At 30.7% G+C, this 27,084-nt stretch overlaps 1 protein-coding gene across 1 annotated transcript in view; it reads right to left on the bottom strand.

Moving 5' to 3' along the window:
• The window catches only part of LOC142318475 (lachesin-like), a 903,759-nt gene extending 884,796 nt beyond the window's left edge, over positions 1-18,963 (bottom strand). The window contains exons 1-3 of the mRNA XM_075355059.1: positions 18,774-18,963; positions 10,720-10,881; positions 6,888-7,041 (exon numbers count right to left, since the gene is read on the bottom strand). The gene's annotated coding sequence lies outside the window, so the exon portion shown is untranslated. The remainder of the gene's footprint in view (positions 1-6,887; positions 7,042-10,719; positions 10,882-18,773) is intronic.
• Between the last annotated feature and the right edge of the window lie 8,121 nt (positions 18,964-27,084).

Raw genomic sequence — 27,084 nt, 5'->3', positions numbered from 1 at the left:
CCACCTTGGGTTACGGTTGCGTTTCATAAGGTGTCGCAACACCACCTATTATAAGTGTAAGAAGATACAGTGTAGGATGTTGTGTAGTTCTGTAAGAGTACATGTAATTCTGTGTAATGTTCTTGGTATAATGTATGTTTACAGTGTAAACTGTTCAGCAACTTCATAAACCAACAATCAAAAAATTTCTGAAAAGAAAAATTATAACTCGTGCTAAGATGACTTGTGGGCTGCAAGTTTAGGAATTACGGATAAATACTCTGATAATGACAGATATAAATATCTATAGTATGTGCTGAATGTTATTGATACTTTCTTGAAACATGCTTGGTTAGGACCTTTAAAAAGAAAGAGAGGGAAAAATTTTGTTACAGTTTTTCGTATAATTATCAAAAGAGCTTCTGAAGTTGGTCATAAACAACTTTATGACAAACTATTTATATTAATCTACTACTACTAATCTTTTACTTACAGATAAAGATGGAGAATTGAAAAATAAGGGACTATCTTCGTTATTGAAAGATTATAACATTAAATTATACCATATAGAGAACAAAGAGAAAAGCAGAATAATAAAAAGATTTAACAGAAGTTGAAATATAAAAATGAAGATACAATTCCAGATTAAAAAACATTCTGATAGGTAAATATTTTACAAGCATTATTAAGAGAATATTGTTAACTTGTGTTTTCCATGAGCTGTTGCCACAGCTTTAACTCATCAGTGGGATAATATTCACGACAGGCTTGTTAATAACAGAGAGAAGAAACTTACCGCATAAGGAAGAAGATTACAGCGTGAACTTGCACACGAACTGTGAAGGGAGAGCAATACAAGTCAATAGATGCCATAAAAGAAAGCGTTACAAGCATCCTAAAAGAAGACTAGGGATTTTTGACAACATTTACAACCAATCTAAACATTGCATAATCATGTTGAAAAAAGGCTATACAGAAGCTTGAATAAAAATAATTTTTTTTCTGATCTTTTAAAAACCGTTTTTAGAGCCTCAGTTTTGTAACTTTTTATTTGTTCAACAGCAATAACAGTTGCCCGTGAATGATAATGAACTTGTAGGTATGGAAAATGCAATGTCTTGCAGGATTCGAATCTGAAACCTCTGGATGAAAAGCAGAGAAGCTATTAATTCGCCATGAAGATCAGCACAATAATAATAATTATAATCATGACTAGTATCAATAAATAAATAAATAATGCTAACTTAATTATATAACCATAAAAAAACCACAAAGCCCTTGAATAATTTTTACTTGACACCACAAAAATTTCACTCTTATGCATAATAAAAATTTAAATAAACGATATATAATTCATAACTTCAAACTGATGACATCTCAAAGAACTTTCTATCTTGGGAAAAGGTTGAAGCGTTAAAAGATTCTAAATTTAAAATGTTAAATTCCTTTGTAAATAAAAATGTATATTCATTCTCCCATCAATTAGAATACATATGCATGTGAACCACGATACAAACAGAAATAAAAAACCATCAATTATTATTTGAAACCATTCTTTACTTAATGTAACAGTAACATTTAATAGCACAGTATATTTTCATTTTGCTATATACATAATATCAGTAATCAATTATGCATTGTTAAATGTAAATTATGAGTGACACAGTTGTTATTAATAACCAAGGTATGACATTTATATTCATGTACCCTATTTTTAAATCTACATCTAATTTTATTATGCTCAAAATCAAAAATTACTATGCTCAGTAGAAATACTAGACATACAATATAGGTCATAATAGGGCAGTTTATTACGTAAACTAAACAGTTATTTATGCACATATGGTAACGAGAGGATCCCAATGTACTGAACCAATGTTATTATTCCCATGCTTAAAATGTACTCAACTGTAATTTTTGTAGACAAAATAATCTAAGTTTTAATAACATACAAAGAGAAAATTAAACAACTTTAAGTGATATATCATTTTTTTTAACTTTTAAAAGATTTTAATGGCAGAAAGGCTCCTGGAATAGACGGAATACCTGAAGAATTACTTCACAGTGCCGGATAGATAGATAGATTATACAAACTCGTGTGTAACATTTACGAAAAATGGGAAGTTCCATCAAACTTCAAAAAGACTGTTATAGTATGATACCAAAGAAAGCAGGAGCAAATAAATGTGAAGAAGACAGAACAATTAGCTAACAATGCATCAAAAATCTTAACTAGAATTCTTATAGAAGAATTGAGACCTATGTGTTTCAAGAAAAGTATAGGGATAAGGGAAGCAATTTTAGCTCTCATATTAATAGTAGAAGGAAGATTAAAGAAAAACAAACCAACATACTTGGCATTTTAAAAAAATTACGGTTCAAATACAGAGATAGAAGAACAATTGTTAACATTTACAGGAACCAAACAGCAACAGTAATAATTGAAGAACATAACAAAAAAGCCGTAATAAAAATGGGAGTCCGACAAGGATGTTCCCTATCCCCATTACTTCTTAATTTTTACATAGAACTAGCAGTTAATGATGTTAAAGAACAATTTACATCTAGAGTAACAGTACAAGGTGAAAAGATAAAGATGCTACGATTTGCTGATGATATAGTAATTCTAGCCGAGAGTAAAAAAGATTTAGAAGCAACAATGAACGGCATGGAAGAAGTCCTACATTAGAACTACCGCATGAAAATAAACAAGAACAAAATGAAAGCAATGAAATGTAGTAGAAATAATGGAGATGGACCACTGAATGTAAAAATAGGAAGAGAGAAGACTGCGGAGGTAGAAGAATTTTGTTATTTGGAAAGTAGAATTACTAAAGATGGATGAAGCAGAAGCTATATAAAATACCAAATAGCACAGGCGAAATGTGCTTTCAATAGGAAATATAATTTGTTTACATCAAAAATTAATCTAAAAGTCAGGAAAACATTTTGAAAGTATACGTTTGGAGCATAGCTTTATATAGAAATGAAACTTGGATGATTAATTCCGTACCTGAGAAGAAAAGATTAGAAGCTTTTGAAATAACGTGCTAAAGGAGAATGTTAAAAATCAGATGGGTGGATAAAGTGATAAATGAAGAGGTGCTGCAGAAAACTGAAGAAGAAAGAAGCATTTGGAAAAATATACTTGAAAGAAGAGAGGCCACATATTAAGGCAACCTGGAATAATTGCTTTAATACTGGTGGGAGATGTAGAATTGTGCAGATAGACAATGTTTGGAATATGTAATAATATTTTTTAGGGATGTACGATGTAGGGGGTATACCGAAATGAAACGACTAGCACTAGATAGGGAATCTTGGAAAGCTGCATTAAACCGGTAAAATGACTGAAAAAAAAAATTTGATTTTTATGGTTTTAACTGTAAATACTTCACAGTTAATAGCGATTGTTGGGTGCTTACATATAAGTGATGGCCACCTGATTTTCCATGACTTTCTTTTTTTTTAAGGCATACGGAACAACTTTATAATATTTCAATCTGTGATAATTAAAATAAATGCACAGCTGAAAATGCACAACAGGTAAACATCTATCCGTTTATTGTTTACAATGCAAAAACTTTTTTCGCTTTATTTCATAATTCATTCAGTTGTTATTCAATGAAAGTATTATGTTACCGAGTGTTTTCTCAGTATAGTGTTGTTAAAAAACTGTTGGTTAATTGTAGTCTGCCCAACAGCGAAGAAAAAGCAAGTGCTTCCCTCGTGGAATTCTATCTGCTGCTATGAAATGTAGAAATTGTCATGATATGAAGGTTTACCTTGGGAAAACGTGTACTGATGCTTCAATTTATGCCAATAACAAGGTAAGGTTTTTTTTTTTTTTTTTCTCTACTCTCCCCGACCGGATATCCAATTAAGTATACTCAGTCGGGGAGAGTGTCCTTTTACTCTCAAAGGAGGCGTCCCCCACCCGCCGGCTATACGTCCGGCACGGCAGGTTGGCCTCCCCGGTCTCGGATCTTTTGTTTTACATTGCCTGCCTCTAATCCCCCGCTTTAGAGCCAAGGTCCGGCTATGCCATCCCCCAGCGCCTCAGCAGAGAACCGGGACTCGGTCTTTACGCCTTTGGCCTCTAATCGACAGCGCCGGGTCGGCGCTGTCGATTTGTGGGGTCCACAAAGAGCCTAGGCTCCCGCAGGGATGACCCCGCCGACCGGGACTTGGTCTTTTATTTTAACCCAAACTCAAACTCCCCTGGAGTTCACCCCCTTCTCAGGTACCCGCACACCAAGGCGTACAGGCCCTCCATGGAGTGACTGTCCGCCCTACCCTACTGTTTATACTCCCATTCTTCTGTCTTCATCCTCTTTGGCCCGCAGGACCTCCCCGGCGAACCTGCGGAACCATTCCCAGTTCTCATTGTTGTACCCCAACCAGTTTATGAGATTTTCTGGTGTAAGACCATTAATTACTATTTGACCTCTGTTAACCTGTTAATCTTGGACATATGAACAACGTATGTTCGGCATCGTCGTTCTCTGGACAATAGATGCACAGCGGGGTGGCTCTCTCCCCGATCCTATACAGATACTGACCGAAAGAGCCGTGCCCCGACAGTAATTGTGTCATGTAAAAATTGACATATCCGAGTCTATTGTTATTCCAGGTTTTAATATTAGGGATTAGGCGTCTGGTCCATTCTCCCACTCTGGACCCTGCCCACTCTTCTTGCCATTCTTGTTCTATAATCCCTTCCATCTCTTCTTTCGACATACCGCTGTGTCTGAGGGTTCTGGCTTTTATCTGAAGGTCTATGGGTAGGACCCCGGTCAGTACGCACAGCGCGTAATACGATACCGTACAGTAACTAGCAGCTACACGCAGCAATGCCAGTCTATGGACACTTCTCAACTTCTTTTTATTTCGCTGTATGTTCATTGCCGCCCCCCATATGGGAGCCACATACAGTACCGCCGAAGTGATAGCCGCGGTTATCAATCTTTGAATAACCATTTTAGGTGTGCCGTGGTTTTGAAATAATCCTCTTAATCCCTTTACAGCAGGAGTAACTCTCCCACAAATCATATCAATATGCTTGCTGAACCTTAAACTTTTGTCCAGAAGTACCCCCAAGTATTTTGTTTCTTTTACTTCATCAATTCTCTGTCCTCTGATATTTAGATTCACACTTCTTAATGGTCTTCTACCCGAGAGGACCAGGCAACAGGATTTATTAGGAGCTATTTCTAATTTGTTATCCTCCATCCATTCATCTATTGTTCTAAGCGCTTGGTTTGCCTTGTTCTCCAGTTCATTAATATCTCTGTCTTCTACTAATATTGCGATATCATCCGCGTATCCTACTATCGATACCCCTTCGGGGTAGTTCAGCCTGAAGATTTTATCATAGAAAACATTCCATAAGGTTGGGCCAAGGACAGATCCCTGCGGCACCCCTCCGAAGGTAAGGTAAACGTGAGCTTAGATAACCGGTTGAAAATTCACTTAAAATCTACTATAAAACAATAGATTGGAACAGCCACTGTTTACAGATGCACTAAGCAAGCAGCCTAGTATTACAATCAGTGCCAAATAAATTGTCAAGATTACTGTGATCTTATGTGATCTTATTCAGTAAAATAAAGAATAATGTTGGCCACATACTTCCACCTCAATAGATATTCAGTGGCAAAATATATGTCGGCGAACAAAGACAACTACTTTTCAGTTACGAAAAGTCATTCTGGCTGCTGGTTACATAGCAACAATGACAATTAATGTTAATTTTTGAAAAATCAGGTGGCCTTCCACAAAAAAGTAACATTAAGTTATTTTTTTATAATACATAGCTTTTCCCTGTTAAACATTAGAATTCCCATTCCCTGAACATTAGAAGTATAAATAAATTAAAATTATAAAAACCTAATTTCTTTACTAAAAACCCCTAATATAGCAAACTACTTCGAGTAGTAGACCATTTTAAGTCTCCATATAAATATACATGTACAATCAAATATGTTATATATAAATATATATAGTTTTGTTTCATAGTGTCACTAGATTAGATACTAGGTATACCTTATTATTGTACATCCATTATTTTATGTATTTATTTTTTTTTTACAGTGTACGCAGTATCTAGACCCATCAGATTAGTCTAATGGTGAACTCATCGTCAAAAATCAGCTGATTTTGAAGTTGCAAATTCTAAGGTTCAGATCCTAGTAAAGGCAGTTACTTTTATTAGGATTTGAATACTAGATTGTGGATACCGGTGTTCTTTTTGGGCTGGGTTTCAATTAACCACACACCTCAGAAACGGTCAACCTGTGACTATACAAGACTACACTTCATTTACAATCATATATATCATCCTAAACAGCAAAAGAAAATATTTTTATTTGATATAACTGATTATTTAATTGAATTTTCATGTATTATCAAGATGCCTTCTATTGTGCATAACCTATAATATACTACGAAAATATAAATATTTAACTGACAAAATCAAATCATTTATACTGTACAGTTTATTGTAAGCCATAACATAATGTATGGAAAAATAAAAATAAAAAATTGAACACATAGTAAACTAATTAACATCACGTATAAAGTACTACTGCATGAGGCTAAGTTTTCGACACTTGGAGGAAACGTACAGCTAATATGATGTCAGGTCTTGATCTCAACCAAAAAATATACTTCAAATTTATATTTTATTGACAAGTTGGAATTAATTTATTACAACACTTGAACTGATGGGTTTAATACAGAAAACCCATGAAATTATTATCCTGTAAAAATTTAGATAAACTAAAAATTTTAAAATTAACTTCATCATCATTATTATTGTTAAAAATTAAACTCTGTATTTCAAATGGACAATTTTCAAGCATAATTAATCGGTGAGCATCTAAATACATTTATAATTAAAAAACTACCTGTTAAAAACTAGAAGCGGCAATGTTAACAATTCCTGCAGTTTGTTTCTGTTGTAAATAAGTAATAAATCCACTCTGTAGGTTGTTAGATTGCTGTAACAATATGATCGCGACCATATGGTAATGCTAAAAGCATACAGTGTTCATTAGCCATCTATAAAAAAAAATCAGAACCCTTTGATCAGTCCATTACATATAGAAAACCAGTTTTCAAAATATACACTAACATCAGTTATTAAAAACTTAATTTTTTAATAATCAAATAACAATTTTTCTCAAATTGAATTATAGATTTTTAAACTATTTATCAAATATTACATACACTTTTCTGAAATAAATAGCCATAAATTTTTTTCTTCCCTTGTTTTCAGCATAATTACATATTCATTTGGTGTTGGGGAAAAATTTCTTCATATTCTCCTGGTAGATGGCTTTAGAATCGTAAATCTCTTCTAATACTAATGAAATCTGTACTGGTTCCTTCTCTTTAACTGAAAAATACTATCATGGAAAAACCTGCATTTGTTAGGATAGCGCCCAGGCCCCAACACCAGAGGAATTCCATTCTCTAATTAGAGTGAGCACTTCCATGTTTTGCCTTAGAAATAAATAAATTACGCTGACTATATAAAATAAGCTGCCTAAAAAATACATACCAGCTTACAATTCTTTATAAGTACACAAAATACGGTTTTAAAAATCATAATTTATTTATTAAACTCCATATAAATTTAGCCATACTTTTGTTTTCAAAAAGATCAACTTAAAAACATTTTGTAACAATTGAGATTCTCAATACTATGTAATTGTTTGAAAATCTCTAACTCCACACACACTAACAAGAAATAATGAATAAACAAGCAGTCTGGAAGGAAAATATTACATTTGCACAAACTCAGAAGATGATCACGCATTTTACAAGGAATTTTGTTTGCATAAATATTGATATTTTAAGTCAAAGTTTACCACCAATACCATAGAATGGTGCTTTTTGAAAATCACAATAAACCAAGCCCAAATATGCATCTATTTTATTTATTGTCACAATCTTAAAATAATTGATACTATCAGCAGCACTAACAAAAATATTATGAGCTCTTTTACGTTTTGGTAACATAATTTTCCAACAAAGTGTATAGAAATTTATTGTTTGTAATATTTTTTTCCCATAATATGGTCGACAATAGAAGTTTCACAAAATGTTTATATCGGTACTTATCTATTAACGCCACCGCAGCTATAGCTTTATTTAAAAACAAAGTAGTCAATCGGATTTCGGTGGAAAATGGGCCGATATAGAGTTGAACATAGATTCAAAACAATCTCTTTGTTAATTTTAATAAATGGTTAAATTATATTTATAAAATAAATAAATATAAATAACCATTTATTAAAATTAATAAAGAGACTGTTCATTTTCCACAATTTGTTTTAAACTAATTTTTTTGTAAACATCAAATTCTATTTATTTTAACTCTCCCTGTGGCCATCAAACAACAACATTAAGAATATCAACAACAAAAAAGTGGCCACAACTTAACTCAGTAGAACATTATGAAATATGTTACCTTAGAAAAACATAAAATGTGCGAAAATAATTTAAAAAAACATAACAAATCAGCCAATATCAAAGTAAAAAATAAAGATTTTCAAATATTACCTAATAAATAAATAACTGCTCTGCCAAGATTATATTACTTTCAGGAGTGCAGCCTTATCATAACAGATTAAAGAAAACTCTAAATTTTCCAACCATGTTAAAGTATAATATCATGACTACATTAATATTAAATAAATTATAAAATCTAATAACAACTAAATATGACAAATATTATTCATCAAAAATCTTGTGTACATGTCACTGCTAATCGAAACTAATTAAAAAATCTGATGTAGACATCACATGACTTTCTTGTACACCTATTAAATTACATATCCACATTTTTTGCTGCACTTCATTTTTTAAACTTTTATAATTTGAAAGTCAAATAAAATCCAACAATTCTTTAATAACGTAGACAGTTGCACCACTCCTGATATATTAGTTCTATTAACATCAGATATTAATACAATTATTAATTCAACAATCTTACATGAAATATTAGGATAGAGTAAAACTCCCTTTATTACTCATATTACTTGATCAGTATTATTCTTATCTTCATCAGATGCTGATTAACAAAAGTTTCAGATATCTGGTATGTCATGCACATAAAAGTTAACAACAATTAAACTATTCCGTTTAGTGAACTCCTGTATACCGGTTACAAATGGTAATTTCGACCTTACAGTGTAAAATATTTAGTTTTTATTATTTGATTAATAATCAAAAATGAAAAAGAAACAATCAGACAGGAAAAAGAAAGATAATATGAAGAAATATATCTCAAAAAAATGACAAGAAGATGAATATGAAGAGTAAGAAAATGTTAAGAACAAGGGAAGAATAAAAACATTAAGAGAACATGATAAATATAAAGAGGAAGAAAACGTTAAGACGAAGGAAAGAATAAAAATATTAAGAGAGGAGGATAATAAAATGAAGATGAAAATGTTGAAACCAAAGAAAGAATAAAAACAATAAGAGATGATAATATAAAGAGAAAGAAAAAATTTGAAAACTAGAGAACGTGTACACAAATTAAGATCAAAAGAATTATATCAAACTAAAGAGCGATTAAATTATTGGCAACAAAAAACAAATAAACAAAAGTGATAACCAACTCCAACCTAGGGAGAATTATTGTCCAACAATATCAGAGAAGTAATGAACTAAAAGAATTTTTCCAATTTATTAAAGATCAGGTATGTATACCTCAGTGTATATGTTGTTCCTGTGAGGGTTTATTTTTCAGTCACTCTGCAGTTAACTTTAATGTATATAAAATTAAACAGAAATTCCAGTATAATTAAATAAAATTAAACTAGAAAATTAAAAAATAATACGATTCTATATTATAATTTTCAATTAATATTAAATAACCAGCTGTTCCATCAAATTTATTACATATATACTTTTTTTTTAATGCCTATTAAATTACGTATCCACATTTTTAAAAGTACATAAAATTTTATTTCACAAATAACTTTTGTTTTTTTTATTTTTTTAAATTGTTATTATTGAATAACTATTTATTGTAACATTTTTTTTACAATCACGGGTTAATAATTATTAATAAGCAATAAATTTAAATTAAAAAAAGATAAAAACAAAATTTAAAAAAAAAGAAAAGATGAAGTCTGATTCAAACCGATATGTGCCTTCCCCTTGTAAGATCCAAACATTTCATTAATTAAAATTTTATTTGGTTATAACTCTGGAACCGATGAAAATAAGTACCACTTATGATATATCATTGAAAAGCTCTCAATGAGGGCTTATTAGTGCAGTTAAGTAAAAGTCAAAAATCCAAATTTTTGGGAATCTTGGGCTTTTTTGAACACTTTTGATTCCCACCATTGCAATCAAAAGGGGAAGTGCACAACTAGATGTTACAACAGTCCTAAATCCAAAATTTCAACATCCTACGGATAATCATATTTGAGTTATGCAAGATACGTACATACAGACATCATACCGAAACTAGTCAAAATGGATATTTTTGGGAAAACTGAGATTTTTCACGATCACAATAATACTTCCTTTACATTGTACAAGGAAGTAAAAATAAATACAGTACCAGCAGGAACTATACTTTTGTTGTCAAACCATAATAAATACTTTTTTTATTATTCCACTTTAACTACTGTGTATTCTATTTATCATGCGCTATTATTTACAATATTTTAATTAATATTATAAATAGACACAAAAGAATAAAAAATATAATACCTGTGTCAGTTCTGTGAGCTATACGCAGAGGTGGAGTAGAATCATCAGAAACGCAAGGTATTGAATCCCTAGCAACATGTGGTCTACCTTATACAAAATGCATCTGCACTGTAGCTTATCATTTTTCAGAACCAAAAACCTTCACCATATAACAGGATACCGCTAAAAAACAAATCAAGTGATTATTGTAATATATTTACACATTTAAAGTTTAAAAAATTATTGAAATTTCTTTAAAAATGAATAGTTCCATTCTACTTTATCGTTTCTTCTAAACAATAAATATTACCAAAAAAATTAATTATTAACAGAATATTAATTACATAAAAACCACCATTTCCAAAGGTAGAACAAATTTCAGACAGACATTTACGAATTATCTAGAACTTGAAGTAAGGTAGAAACACAATTCTGCATTCAACAAAGACAAATCTGAACAACGGCAGAGAACTAAATTTCTTGCATCTTTCTACAATAAGAGATGGAAGAAATTGCACAATTTTCATTTTTTGACAAAATCCCAGAAATAACATTACCGTGTTACATGCATACAATACATTTATTAACTACTAATTTAATTTCACACTAATTTCTCATTAATAGTCAATTAACAACCAAAGAAAAGAAATAACGTTAATACCACCGGTGAATAAAACAGATGATAGACATTGAGGCTTAAAGGAAAAGGAAAATTTTTCCTTCTTAAACTTTTTTTTCAATACGAATTGCTAACCAGTTCTTGGAAGAAACTCCAGTCATCCAAATAATCCAGATTCGAGAGATCCCAAACTTTTAAAAACGTAACAAACTATCAAAATTTTACTATGACTTTCCTTTTTTCAATTCAGACTAATTCTCAGGCAATTCTTTTTTTAACACCGAGTAGGGTTATATATATGTGGTCTATATAATGTATTACATTTATAATCGGATCAAAAGATTTATTTACTTACATGAAAAAAAAAAGAACGGTGAAGAAAGCATAGTAAAATGAAATTAACAGGCAAATTTGACAAATATTATCTGTTTTTAATTGAACACTATTTCTTTTTAAATATTATATCAATCAATTTTATAAGTGTGCTCTTTTTTCTGATTAATATTATTTTCATGTGTTTTAACATAAGCATTTTTCTATTAATTGTCATCAAACCAACTATTCTCATTAAACTATCGATTGTTTTTTTTTTTTTTATTACAGTTACGACCATTATTTTAACTATTATATTAAAGGATTATAAAATGGCTATCAGAATAATTTTACAACTATAAATACTTGAATTTTTTAACTTTCTAGCTTTATAATTTTATAACTTACAACTTTAAGCATCTTAAAAAAGATTCTACAAAATATCCTATCACCTAATTCTAAGAAAATTTTGAGATACCTATTGAATGGTTAAAAGAATTTGTGTAGTAGCTAATGTTCATGGACTACAAATGTTATCAGAATTATGTGAAACACTAACAGTTCCTGAATCTTCAACTACTTTTCTTTTGTGCTTCTGTAACTAGTTTTTCCAATTTTGCTCTTTCTGATGCTAATAATTCACAATCATTATTCTCAGCTACTACAACAGCTCTTTACAATTCAGCAATTGCCTGTCTTTAACTTAATTTACTCCTTCTTCTAACAAATAAAAACAAAAATAATTCACTAAAGGCTATGCCTTGTCGATTTAGCCACGTCACTCTCATCTCCGCTTCTCTCAAGTCATTATATGAACCAAGGCCCATCTCTTCTTTAACATTATTGATGATGGTTACTCTCAGTCTACTTCTAGGTTTTTTTACCCAAAACCTTGCCCTCAAATATATTTGTCACGAATTGATCATGTCGTATTACATGTCCTATCAATTTCACTCTTCTTCGTATAACATTTAGCAAGGATCTCCTCTCACTCACTTCTGCTAACACTTTATCATTTCTTTTCCTATCCACCCAGCTTGTTCTTGTTATTCTCCTCCAAATCCACTGCTTCCAGTCTCCTTTCTGCTTTCCCAAGCGCCCATGTATCACACCCATAAGTTAGAACATTCCAGATATAAGTTTTAGCGAACTGTTTCCTCATTTGCATATTCATACGATTATCAGTCAGTATATTCTTTTTATCCTGGAAAGCTCATTTTGCCAGCGCTATTCTTCTTTTTACTTCTGTAGCACATTTATTATCGCTAGTGACAGTGCTTCCCAAATAACAAAAACTGTCAACCTTTTCTACAACAGTACCATCTAATTTAATATCAAAGTCTGTACCTTACTTTCTTTATCCTAAAATCATAATCTTTGTCTTCTCCTTATTAATTTTCAGTTTAAGTTTTGTTAGTGTTTCTAACATAATCTCCATTCCTCTTGCTGATTCCGGCAGTAACACAATATCATCTGCGAAGTGGATACAATGTATGGATTTTCCATTAATTCTGATTCCTTTTGTTTTTTCTTTTATTTCTACGATAGCTTTTTCAATAAATAAATTAAACACAAACAGTGACAGTGAGCAACCTTGCCTGACTCCCCTTCTTATTTTGGCCTCTTTCTTTAAACCGTTGATTTCAATCTCCAATTTCTGCATTTTATACAGATTCAGAAATAATCTTCTATACCTCCAGTCGAGTTTTATTTCCCTCATTGTTTGAAATAGCAATTCCCAATCCACCTGGTCAAAGGCTTTTTCTAAGTCTACAAAAGTCAAAAAGGTCTTCCTTGTTTATAAAAATATTAAATTATTTTGCATTGTTTATTAAAATTGTTTATAATAATAACAATATAAAACAATTGTTGGGAAACAGATTAAGAACGTTACAAATAACTACGATTGCTTATCTAAAATAGGATGATACCAACTGTTGAACTGTAATTAGACTTAAGGTATATTGTAAGGCAGTATAAACCAAGAATTGAAAATAAATATTAATTTCTCATTTCATAATAAAGTGTTTATAAAATACAAAAATACATAACAGTGAATTTAATTTAGTATTGGTTTCACGCATAACGCGTTTTTTGAAATTATCTTTATTAAAAGAGAACAGCTCCTCATTATTTTTAGCTTTGTTTTCTCAGTATCCTGAAATTATTTTATTATAAGATGTCATCTGATCATTGTATAGAATGAAGTTACAAGTAACACGATCCAATAAATAGAGTGGGATAGACAAACCTGTGGAATGCGCTCAACTTAAATTATGATGCACGAGTCAGTAAGTATATTGTCACGACAAAGTTATTTTTCACTCTCACAGAATGCTAGTCTTTTATGATAAACTGCATTTTTTAAATATTGCAGAATATGATAGTAGCATTATAAAAACAGTCACTGTTGACTGCTTGTCCTAATAGAAGATTCACTTAATAAAATAAATTCACTTATGATTAAAACAAGTCAAAATTTTCATTTTCTTCCGATGAAAGATCCTTAACTTCTATTAAATTTCAATGGAATTTAGTTTTACAGGCTTATCTATGAATATATCGTTTAACACTAATATAATAATATTTAAAAGTTCTGTCACTTTCAATGTGCTCATGCAGGTCATAATAAACTGTCAAACATAAGCCTCTTTTTGCTCACTTATTTCAATGTTGGTGTAAATTTCAACAAGAACCACGATAGTTTTGTAAGAAATGAAGATATAATCAAGTAAAAATAATAATAGAATAATATGCACATAGAAAAAATCAGGTGATACTGCACGGTATCATAAAAAAAAAGATAAAAATCTTAACTAATCAATTACTTAAAAAAATCTTAACTAGAATTCTGTACAGAAGAATTGAAAGGAGAATAGAAGAAGTGTTAGGAAAAGACCAATTTGATTTCAGAAAAAGTATAGGGACAAGGGAAGAAATTTTAGTGCTCAGAGTAATAGTAGAAGGAAGATTAAAATAAAACAAACCAACATACTTGTATAGATCTAGAATAGGCATTTGATAACGTAGACTGGAATAAAATGTTCAGCATTAAAAAAAAAGTAGGGTTCAAGTACACAGAGAGAAGAAAAATTTCTAACATTTACGGGAACCAAACAGCAACAGTAATAATTGAAGAACATAAGAATGAAGCCGTAATAAAAACGGGAATTTGACAAGGATGTTCCCTATCAAAGTTTCTTTTTAGTCATTACATAGAACTAGCAGTTAATGATGTTAAAGAACAATTTAGATCTGGAGTAACAGTACAAGGTGAAACGATAAAGAAGATAGGATTTGCTGATGATACAGTAATTCTAGCTGAGAGTAAAAATGATTTGGAAGAAACAATGAACAACATGGATGAAATCCTACGCAAGAACTACCATATGAAAATATACAAGATCAAAATGAAAGTAATGAAATGTGGTAGAAATGATGTACATGGACCACTGAATATAAAAATAAGAAGAGAAAAAATTACCGAGGTAGAGGAATTTTGTTATTTGGGAAGTAGAATTACTAAAGATGGACGAAGCAGGAATGATGTAAAATGCCAAATAGCTCAGGCAGAACAAGCCTTCAATCAGAAATAAAATTTGTTTACATAAAAAATTAATTTAAATGTCAGGAAAAGATTTTTGAAAGTATATGTTTGGAGCGTAGCTTTACATTTAAGTGAAACTTGGATAATCAGACTACCTGAGAAGAAAAGATTAGAAGCTTTAGAAATGTGGTGCTATAGGACAATGCTAAAAATCAGATGGATGGATAAAGTGACAAATGAAGAGGTGTTGCGGAAAATTTATGAAGAAAGAAGCATCTGGAAAAATATAGTTAAAAGAAGAGACATACATATAGGCCACATATTAAGACATCCTGGAATAGTCACTTTAATATTGGAGTGAAAGGTAGAAGGAAAGAATTATACAGGCAGACAACATTTGGAGTATGTAAAAAACATTGTTAGGGATGTACGATGTCGGGGGTATACCAAAATGAAATGATTAGCACTAGATAGGGAATCTTGGACAGCTGCATCAAACCAGTCAAATGACTGAAGTTAAAATATTTAGGTTATTCACAAATAGAGATCAGTGATTTTCTAGAACAGTTATGTGTAAAAGGACAATAATTTAATTTTCATTCATCTTTTAACTGGTTTCATGCACTTATTTATTACTTTTTATTTACAACTTCTTAGCCTTTTAATCACAGTAAAGTTTTAACCATTATGTAATTGCATATATAAGTTACTTGTACTTCCTTTGTGTCCTAAACTTTGTTTTCCCTTATAGCTTTTACCTTCTATACTATATTTCATTATTAAACTGGTGGATTAAATATACGATCTACAAACTTTATTTGTCTTCTACTAAGTACTTGTACAAGGTTTTTTCTGACTTTCTTCAGAACCTCTTTATTTTCAACTTTATCAACAGGGTTAATTTAAAAAAACTTTCTATAATACTACAATTCACTTGTTTCTATTTTTAATTTTTCAGGTTTTTTTAACTTTGAATATCAAAAAAAATAGGAAAGAATTTTTAAAATTATAAGTATTTGTATCACTATTGCTGTTATACAACTGGATACATAAATACAACAAAAATTATGGGTCGAGCAAATAGTATGATTAAACATTGAGGATTGGAAATAAAGACAATAGTTAATGTAAATTGGTTACAACATTTAAATTTGTTTTGTTTTGTATAGATTTTTACTGTGTAACTAAAATGTTGTGACTTTCCTCAAAAGATAAGTTCATATAAAAGGAGTGGATGCGTATTAGTAAACCTAGTGCTTCAAGGTAATCTGGTAATAACTTACTTATCCAAAGATAAATCATAAAGTAAGTTTTATTTAGAAGGTAGTCAATGTGATTTAAGACTAATTTGGAAGTCAAAAATTTACTTATTGTAGTTACATTAAAAAAATTTAGAACATAAGAAAAATATAAAAATAATGCCGGTAAATAACAAGGTATTGTAGTTTTCCTGAAGTTAAAATCAGCTGGACTTCAACTTGATGGGAATAAATGATAATGTTTTGACTAGAGCCAGTTATTTAATATACTAAAGGTTTTTAATAGAATATCTGCAAGAATACTGTCACTATTATTAAAACCAATGAGATGACATCTGCAAACATAAGCAGCTTACTTTGACAGACATAGATTACAATGCTTGTCAGCTATGTTGGGTAAATTACAAAAAATTAAACATAGCTCGTTTGCCAAAAAGTATTGGACTTTAATTTATCACACAAAATAAACTGAATATAGGCAAACAATAATAAAATCTGCAATTTAACAAAGCCTGAAAACAAAAGAACTTAAAACACCTTTTTTTCACAATCATATACTTAGAAACATAACATCAATAAATATAGTATAACTGGAAAACTGTTGATTATTGACATATTGTGTAATAATAAAAAAATTAGCAATGAACGAATGTCATTAACTTAGAAAAATAAACTACAATAATTCTTATCATTGGCACTGGCCTTTTCTGATTTATGAACATCTTCATACTTATCAATAAATAATTAAAACTTGCATTTCTAGTTTGTTACAGAAAAAAAATTACAAGGCCACGATAATACATTCCAGTATAAAAAAGGAAGTTAATTACAATATAATCAATCACATCTAAATTTCATGCAGTTAATATTATTGTACATGTTTTATTAACTTGCATTTGTGTATGTATGTATTTAATTATAATGTTTCATTATTATTATTAATAATGTTAGTGCACTGACTCCATCACTAAATTTTTCTCGAGTAAGATATATAAAAAACAAAATTAATACAGTTCTTAATGAAATCTATAAAATTGACAAGATTGACAAAGCTTTAAATTAAACTGATTTCGATTATTTAAAAACTAAATCTGAATATATAAAACACAATATTAAATACACAATATGTAATGATATGGAACTTAATTTAGATGAAAGCAGTATATTATTTTCGTATGAAAATGTTTTTGACGCATTACATAAATGTTCATTAAACATACCCATTTTCCATGTATTTTTGTGATAAATCATGCTTCAAAAATAGAAATAAAATCGGTAATTTTGAAAACCAAAAAAAACTTTGTAGATCTAGTCCCAGCTGCATGTTACTTAATACTTCAATACAAGAACTGAATGGAGCATCTGCATCGGCAATGGTCGTTTATTCATTAATCTTAAGTAAAAATTCAGAATTAAACCTAATTATGAATTTTTACTAGATAATTAGTCCTTGAGCAGGTTTAAATGATACGAAAAGTTCATGTTTTAAACACACCAACACGTTTAACATATTTAATGCTTTCTCTTGAGTCACGTCGGGTTTGCCAAAATTATGTTTAGTATAAATGCAGATGAATAAGATGCACGCAATAAAAACAAATAGAAATTAAGTTTAATATAATTAACGTTTAGTGTAACACATGATACAATAAGCTTGTACTGAACTGAATAGTTTAATAGTTAAAAGTGGACTGATTTTCCTATTGCCTACCGTAGCCAAAACAACTGCCCTTAGCAACGATAAACATATGTGTATTTGTTGGAAGTATGAATTGCGTTAGAAATCCAACATACCACCCACCTTGAAAACATCAGTTTTTAATGTGAACAAACATGAACAAATACAAACATTAAAACATAATAAAACAGAAAATTGAACAATGAAATTAATACAAAAATGTTTAGCATTTAATGGAATAGAGGTTAAATTTTGAATGTGTTGGGTAAATAGGAATTGTTTTTAAGAATTAAAAACAATTCCTATTTACAGCAGACAATTATTCCACAGCAGACAAAATAGAAAATTACGGTGAACTTGACACTATGAGAGGACCTTGAATCCACTAGTGCAAATCTACTTTACGCATTGGTGTAAACATTCATCACAAAAAAACTTATCAAAAACAGAAACACCAGGCCTACCTTCACAAGTATCATGACTGTTTACATTGTCAGTATCAATTACACCTTTAATATCGGTAAACTGTTCGTTCCAGAAGAAAATCGGTGTTCATTATATCAATTAATTCACTTTGTTTTATAAATTACAATTAAAATAATCGTATATATTGAAAAAAGTAAATAAAATCATATAAATTTTAAATACAACAGTACTAACCTACAACTAACAAACAAAAGACGATTTAACCTCTCTGCAGACCGACGGTACTTCTTGAGTCCAGAACAGTTTTTACAAAAAATAATAAATACTATTTGAGTAATAATAACTGGCTGTATCTCTAAAGGAGTTTTAATATCTTTTTGAATAAAGTAAACAAGAATTTTCGAACTAAAAACCACACACACACACAAAAGTAAACAAAGGCTGACAACGCGCTATTTTTCAACTGTACATTTTAAAACTGATACTGCCAACATAATAGAAATATTTTATCGTATTCTATCGATGTATTTGTAAGTACAGACAGTCTTAAAAGAGTTAAAAATGATTCCATTAAAAAAATATAGGCAATTTAGTAGATGGTACTTGTAAGTACCGTCGGTCAACTAATGGTTAACACATATACATTAATTTAAATAAAATGAAGACATGAAGGGAAAAACATAATCAAAATTTAAAAACGTAAACATTAATACGTAGTCATTTTATTAAATAAAATAAAAAAATTAAAAAATATCTTCAGGAAGACCCTATGCCCATGTAGCTTGCTTGTCTTAGTTTTGTTAATCGTAAGTAGTACGTTATAACTGAATTTTAGTAACGCATTTTCTCACACTTTTTTATAGAATTTTGACAGTTACTGCAGTTTTTCAAATTGTACTACAGATAATCTTGTGTTCCTATTTCCAAAATTAAAGACTGGTTTCCTGATTTGGATAGAGATTTATCAGTGAAAAATATTGTATTTTTTGAAAATGTCATTTATACTTTTTAAAAAATTCAATAGTCATGTCTTATAAATACCGTTTCAAAATATCATCTCTCTATTAAGCATGTTTGCTTACTTGGCCAAGTAATGAGCCAAGTGATGAGTAATCGGTGTCATGCTCGCTAGCGCCGAGATGTGGAACGCGGTCTCTGAGATGGTGAGGAGCATCATTGCTGGAATCAGGTCCTGGTGAATAGGATGGGGACAGCCTACGTGAGTGGGAAATGTCCATCTGCGTCAGTTAGATTAGATTAGGCCAGATTGGGTGAAGTTCCATACAGGCAGTCTTGCAGGTGGTGACCCACCGGGTTGGTCTAGTGGTGAACGCGTCTTCCCAATCAGCTGATTTGGAAGGCGAGAGTTACAGCGTTCAAGTCCTAGTAAAGCCAGTTATTTTTACACGGATTGGAATACTAGATCATGGATACCGGTGTTCTTTGGTGGTTGGGTTTCAATTAACCACACATCTCAGGAATGGTCGAACTATGAATGTACAAGACTACAACTTCATTTACATTCATACTTAGCATCCTCATTCATCCTCTGAAGTATTATCTAAACGGTAGTTACCGGAGGCTAAACAGGAAAAGAAAGAAAGAAAAAAGTCTTGCAGCTGGTGAGCTGGGCAGCGGATATTTGGATGTGGCACTTGGAGAATCAGGGGAATACCCATGCTGGTGCTGCTCGATGTTAGAAATACGTTTGTTTACCTTGGGACGTTATTATGACTGCCCTGACCAGGAAGAGCATCAGCAACTATCTTTTGAAGTAGGTGAGCGAGTATCTTAAGGATATATTGGCTACAGCGGAGACGCTGAGGGGTCGGCTCAGCTTTCAGATGTTCGGAGGGGTTCCACAGGGGTCGGTGTTGGGCCTCCTCCTATGGAACATCGTCCATGACGGTGTTCTGCGAGTCTAGCTACCGCCGTATACGGAGACCATAGCCTATGCGGACGATTTGGTGGTTCTGGTAATCGGTAGGACCGAGCAGCACGGAGGGAACATCGCACTTGCGTCAACTGACAAGTGGATGAGAGATCACGGATTGGCATTTGCTCCCAACGCTAGCTAGGAGGACAACATTTTGGCACAGACATCGAGCTGCAGACCAGCGTAGAAACATGGCTGAAAACACAGGCGGCTCTGTTCTATGACGAGGGTATTGGAAAGTTGGTACCACGCTACGACAAATGTCTAAATCGAAGTGGCGACTATATAGAGAAATAGCGTAACTATCTAAGTACTTGTTACAAATAAAGCATTCTTTATTTTCACTGTGGTTTTAATTTCGTGATCGATCGGACCTTGAAAAAAAATAACCCTCGTATAATAATTTGCCTGAGAAATAAGTCTCATAAGCAGATAGATATCACTCTATAAATGGGCCATTAAAAAGGTAACTTCTGCCTCCTCAGCTTAGAAAGATAAATCCAGAGTTTTAACAAAGACAAAGCCCAAAGATGTAACTGATATTCATGGAATCTATTTGAGGAATAAGGGATTTCACTCAACTCAAGGAGTCTAGTTCACAATAATAATGATAATTAATATTTTTATGTCTAAAGGAGTCATAACAAGAGATAACCCAACATGACACATTATCTATTTCCAAAAAAACACAGCCTTTCTTAATGAAAACTCAATATCATGAGTAAGGCTTACCGAGTAAAATGAGCATTTTAAGTGTTTTTCTGATGCCTTTTCTACAAAAATTATTGCACATCAGTACATGATACTGACCAAAGTAAAGCCAATATTCAGCCTTGAAATTGGACTCTTTACTCTGTTCATCACAATAACTATATAGTGTCATCATAAATTTAAAGATATCAACTTTCAGTGATCATACAGTTACTGTATAATCATTTATATCTTACATGACCTAACATAGCACAGTAATCACCGACCAGGAATTTATAATCTTATCATGTTCATCCAGTTTTTCATTCTGTTTACTGCTGGTAAGGGAGCAATTGATGAAAGACATGATGATATCGCTATTTCCAACTGTGAGATGTGATTTGTATACTTTGCTTCTACTTACTAAAAAAGGTAGTCACAGGCACTAATTAATTCTTCTAATCTCATAATATCATTACTGATGTAAAGTAGTTTATTAGAATTATCCTTTTTAAATAAACATTTGAATAATCAGATGTTTATTTAAATGTAATTAAAACATTGTCTAAATGTTAGCATATTATCTGTCAACATAACAATAACAGTGTATTGTCAGATATTGAAATAACACTGTCAACACAAAATTTTTATCTAACATGTTACACAACTTTTCTCATTGAAATTTGGGCGCTGATTTCAAATATACTATTGGAATTGTGTTACTATGTATAGGTTTTACATAAATCATAAATGTGTAGGTTTTAAACTCCTTTTGATCAACTACTAATGACAAATAAGAATAGTTTCTGTATTTTACTTTTAAACAACATTCATAGATGCTTAATAAACAGAAAATAAATTATAACTGTATCATCAGAAGTAGACATGTACAAACATGTCTGTTTGAGATGAAATCACACAAGTCATCTGTTGTTGCTTACTACAGAGCTTAAAATCTTATTAAGCTTAGCTTCACTTGTCTAAACTGTGTGTTGTATTTACACAGTTATTAATGTTTTGCTATATTTTCATAGATTTTTTATAATACAAAAGTGATTTTTCTCATTTTTAATTGCTACAAAATGACCTCTACAAAAGTTTGTGGATGTTCAAATCATCCAGACAATTATTGTTATGTTTTGAGGTAAATTTACGCATAAATCTCAGAGAGAGAGAGAGAGAGAGAGAGTATTTCTGAATTGATAAAAACAGCTTATAAATTATATTTTGATTACACACTCAGGGATCAAGATAAAATCTGGGCACCTCATCTTACTTGCATATCGTGCCCAGTAAATGTTAACTGAATGGTTGAAGGGAAACCATGAGCCATTGTATTTGCTCTACTGATGGTTTGGTGTGATCCTAAGGATTGCTTCTCAAACTGCTACTTTTGTATGACAAATATACTTAGATTTTCAGTCAAAAACAGAGAGTTCATAAAATATGCTGATGTATCCTCAGCTCTAAAGCCAGTACCACATGGAAAAGAGTTACCTATACCTGTACCACCATCTAATCCGACGTTGCTAGAAAAACAATCTGCAAATGAAGCAGATGATTAGTGGATGTTGAAAAATTTCTTCCATATCTGATGAGAAATCTCTTCACTTAATTCAACAATATGAACTTAATGATTTAGTTTGTGATTTAAGGTTATTAAACAGCAAGCTGAATGTCTGGGATCTAGGTTGCAACAGTGGGATCTTTTAGCAGGAAAAACAAAATTTACTACACATAGAACACGAAATAAAACTCTTTCAACTTATTTTACCATGAAAAAATCAATGTGTATTTGTACTGATGTCGATGGCCTGATGAAAGAGCTTTGAATTCAGCATATTCCTGAAGAATGGCATCTTTTTATTTACTCTTCTAAAGTTAGCATGAAAGCAGTTTCATTGCATAATTGTAACAAACAACCATCTATTTCATTAGCTCATGCGATCTACATGAAAGAAATATATGAAACTTTTGGCATCAATATTAGAAGCAATAAAATACAAAGAGTATATGCGGCAAGTTTACAGCGATCTGAAAGCTTTAGTGATACTTCTTGGTTCATGAGGACGGTTTATGAAATATATTTTTTTTTTATCTTTGGGCTAGTCACGATACAAAAAGTCATTATTAAGTAAAGAACTAGCCACTATGGCAAACCTTTATGGCTGGTGAAAAAAATGTGAAACATTTATCATTAATTAAGAGTTGTAAAATCATACTGTCGCCACTTCACATAAAAATTGGACTAATGGAAAATTTTGTAACGCATTAGACAAAGATAGATGAGAATTTAATCGTTTAACAATAAATTTTCAAAATTTAGTCATGGTAAGCTCAATGAGAGTACATTTGCGAATGTAAATTAGTTACATGGACCTTCAAAAACATTGTTGGTTGTGTTTTAGGCAACAGAAAATATGAAAACTGTTTTTTTGTTAAAAAGCTGTTAGAAAACTACAAACATTTAGTATGTAGGATGTAATTAAAAATTCATTTCCTACACTCTGACCAAGACTTTTTTCCAGAAAATTTGGGTTCTGCCAGCAATGGGTAAGGAGAAGGTTTATGTCAGGATATTCTGACCATGGAGCATCAGTACTAAGGAAGATGGGATCCTTGAATGATAGGTTACTATTGTTGGTTTTTATTTAGAAAAACTGAACAAACATCATACAAGCAAAAACGTTTGTCAACATATTTTAAAAATTAAATTCCAATGATTTACACTTTTAAAAACTTTTATTTTTAAATTGTATTAATGTATTTCAATTTATGTGTGTTTGAATAAATAAAAATTTAATTGAAATTAACAAATTTTAAATGAATAAACATAAATAATAAATTATTTAGAATATTGATTTCATAGTGATTATGCATTTATTGGTAACTAAATCGTGTATATCTAAAAACATGAGTATTACACAAATTCTGAAAATTTTTGAATTCAGCATCCAAAAATTAGTTAAAATCACAATGTACGATTGCAGATATACATAATTTTTTTTTATGTTTTGTGTTTGCGTTTTAAAAATTCTACTAGTCAATAATGGTACTTACTTTTATTCAACCCAGATTTGAAACTACGGTGATATAGTTATTTTAACTATAATTTTCTTTAGCATTCATAATCATTTTCCACTTTCATCATTATATATGAGTAATCGGTAATAATTTTTTTTTGTTCCATGAATTGAAAAGTACTCCCAGTACAGCACCTATAACTCAAAATCACTTGTCAAAAAGATTAGTACTGTAGATAATAAGAAAGAAATAAAAAAATTATATGAAAATATGTTTAATTTTTTTTTTTGCTTAGGAGGAAAAAGCTCTACTAGCCACCATCCGCGCCCACAAAAGACAGTAGTATCAGGCTCTCACCAACAAAAAACCTCCCCCTTCATCAAACAGGAACTGGACCTAACCACAAGGCATGCCCATGTAACACAAATACATTGAAAAAATCATATCCTATCAATGGGACCCTATTAGAGTTTAGGACCACAGTAATAACAAAATAATATCTATGATGAACCTGAAAAAAACATACACAGGATACAAAATTTTACATTTACTTTCATAAAACTTAATCTATAATTCTAATCTAAGTAATCTTAATGTAAAATTTATGTTACACCTAAAAAAAAAAAACATACACAATACACAAAATACGACTACTTTCATAAAACTTTTCATATTCTACCAATAAAAAAACCTACTGGGACCCTGTTAGGGATTGGGGCCATGAACACGACTTAACTAGGTAATAATAATAAACTAATATTTAAGTTGAACCTGAAAAAACATACATAGCATATACAAAATGTTACATCTGCTTTCATAAAACTTAATCTACACTGCTAATGTAAAATTTATGTTGAACCTGAAACAGGATCATACACAAAAGTACACTTAAAAAGATCCCTACAGGAAAGTTCCATCAGTGGACCTTACTGAGACTGGGGACCTACCGTGATTTTATCTTATTATACTATCAACTTGCATTATACTACATGACTTAATTGTAACATGCAAATTTATAATATTAAACAATAATAACAAAACTAAGTACCTTTAGTAAAAAATTATCCTATAGGAAAAAGGGATTACCACAATGTAAGGAGAGCCACTTACATAGCAGCTCTCCCTTATATTATTAAATGAACTGTTGAGTTACCTGAAACAAAAGAAAATAAGACGAATTCCATTAGCTGTGTGAAATTAATTTAACAAAAACATTTGTTAGGAATGATTAGGTGGTCCATTTTTACTTATTAAATATAAGTAAAAATGTCACTAGCTAGGTAGGTTCATAAGAAAAACTATACCCTCCTCCAGACTAGATAGATAATAAGGACAATGAAATTTTAACATCCCGTGCATCCTTAAATATCCAGTGAAAATTCAGCCAAAAACACCACATTAATAGATCAAGGTGAAAGAAAATAAAGGAAAAAAGTGTAAGTTAGAAAGGATTAATCCACAGAAGGACTGCTAAACAAAGCAACAACTCGCTCAAAGAAATTTCTAAGCCCCATTTTAAGCAGCAGGGATTCTTTTCATACAAAATAAGAGTGCTTTTACTAAGAAGAGCAGCAGAAAAATTATTTTGAATTATGCTCCACTGATATAGATTGTAACAGATCTATAATGCATCCAGGAATGTGTGTTATATGAATCTACCCGGCTACGTATAATGCTTGATGATAACAAAAATCGATACAGGATATCATTACACCACCTGATCTTCCTTTTTACTGTATTCTTTTTTTTTTACATCATACTTAATTTTTTTGTAGTATAAACTGCATCATATATTTTCCTGTTATTTTTACAATTGTACATAGGCTTTCACTTGCTTTGCTCTGGTATTTAAAATTCATGAAATATTTATGTACCTTCTAGTTTGTAAGTATAACAATTTTAGATAAAGAGATGCGAGCGTGGTTTGTTTATATATTCAATCCACTGCCAGGTGAGAGATTCATTAACCATATCGCCAAAGCAAGCAAAACAATAGAGGACTAAACAAAATTTCCACATCAAAAAAGAAAAAACTTCTAAATTTTCACACAGTATATCTTCTATTAATAATATGTTAATTGAAGATATCGCTTTGTTTCATCTATCAAAACCCATTCTTTATCTGTAAATGTACACAAAATTAATTTTTATTATTATAACAGGTTTGGGGGTGTCTAGGTGAAAAAATGACTGGCACAATAATAATTTGATTCTTGTTTCATATATTTTACATGATGAAATCTCACAAGATCAATAGGTTTTTTCATGGTTATTCCTTACATTATAAACAAATAATTATCAGCCACAAAAATAATTTATTTAAAGAATAAGTATATGTTACATTTCAATTTTATTATCAATGATGAGAAAAATCAAGTGATGTACTGTTATCTGATAAATACTCAAAATATTATTGGAAAGTTTCAAAATATGAATAACGGCCTTCTTGAAATACCATAAGCTAAGAATTGTACAAGGTAAGTTTATAAAGTTTTTACTGCAGTAATTTTTTTTTTTTTAATATTCATTTAATTCAGTAACATTTTGACCACTGTGCTAATAGAATTTAATATTATATGAAATATAAACCATCTAAATACAGTAATTAGATTAGTTAAACTTTACTCATTTATTTCCAATGGCTAGTTGTGCAGTATCCTGCACCTTCAGTTTGTATTAAATTCTATTTTATTAAATTAAAACTTATTCTTTTTATTGACTTGTCTATTTTTTAGGAATTATAATACTTTACAAGTACGTTTAAGTTCATAATATCATTTAAAATTCCAGAATACAAACCATTATAATTTATGAAAAAAAAAGAGAAATCATTAAAAGAATAAGTTTTAATGTAATAAAAATAGAATTTAATACTGACTGAAAATGTAGGATACT

Source organism: Lycorma delicatula, chromosome 1 (assembly GCF_047948215.1).
Source record: "Lycorma delicatula isolate Av1 chromosome 1, ASM4794821v1, whole genome shotgun sequence".
Classification (NCBI taxonomy): Eukaryota; Metazoa; Arthropoda; class Insecta; order Hemiptera; family Fulgoridae; genus Lycorma; species Lycorma delicatula.
The sequence above is the reverse complement of the archived record's forward strand: the minus strand, read 5'-3'. Positions and strand labels throughout refer to the sequence as shown.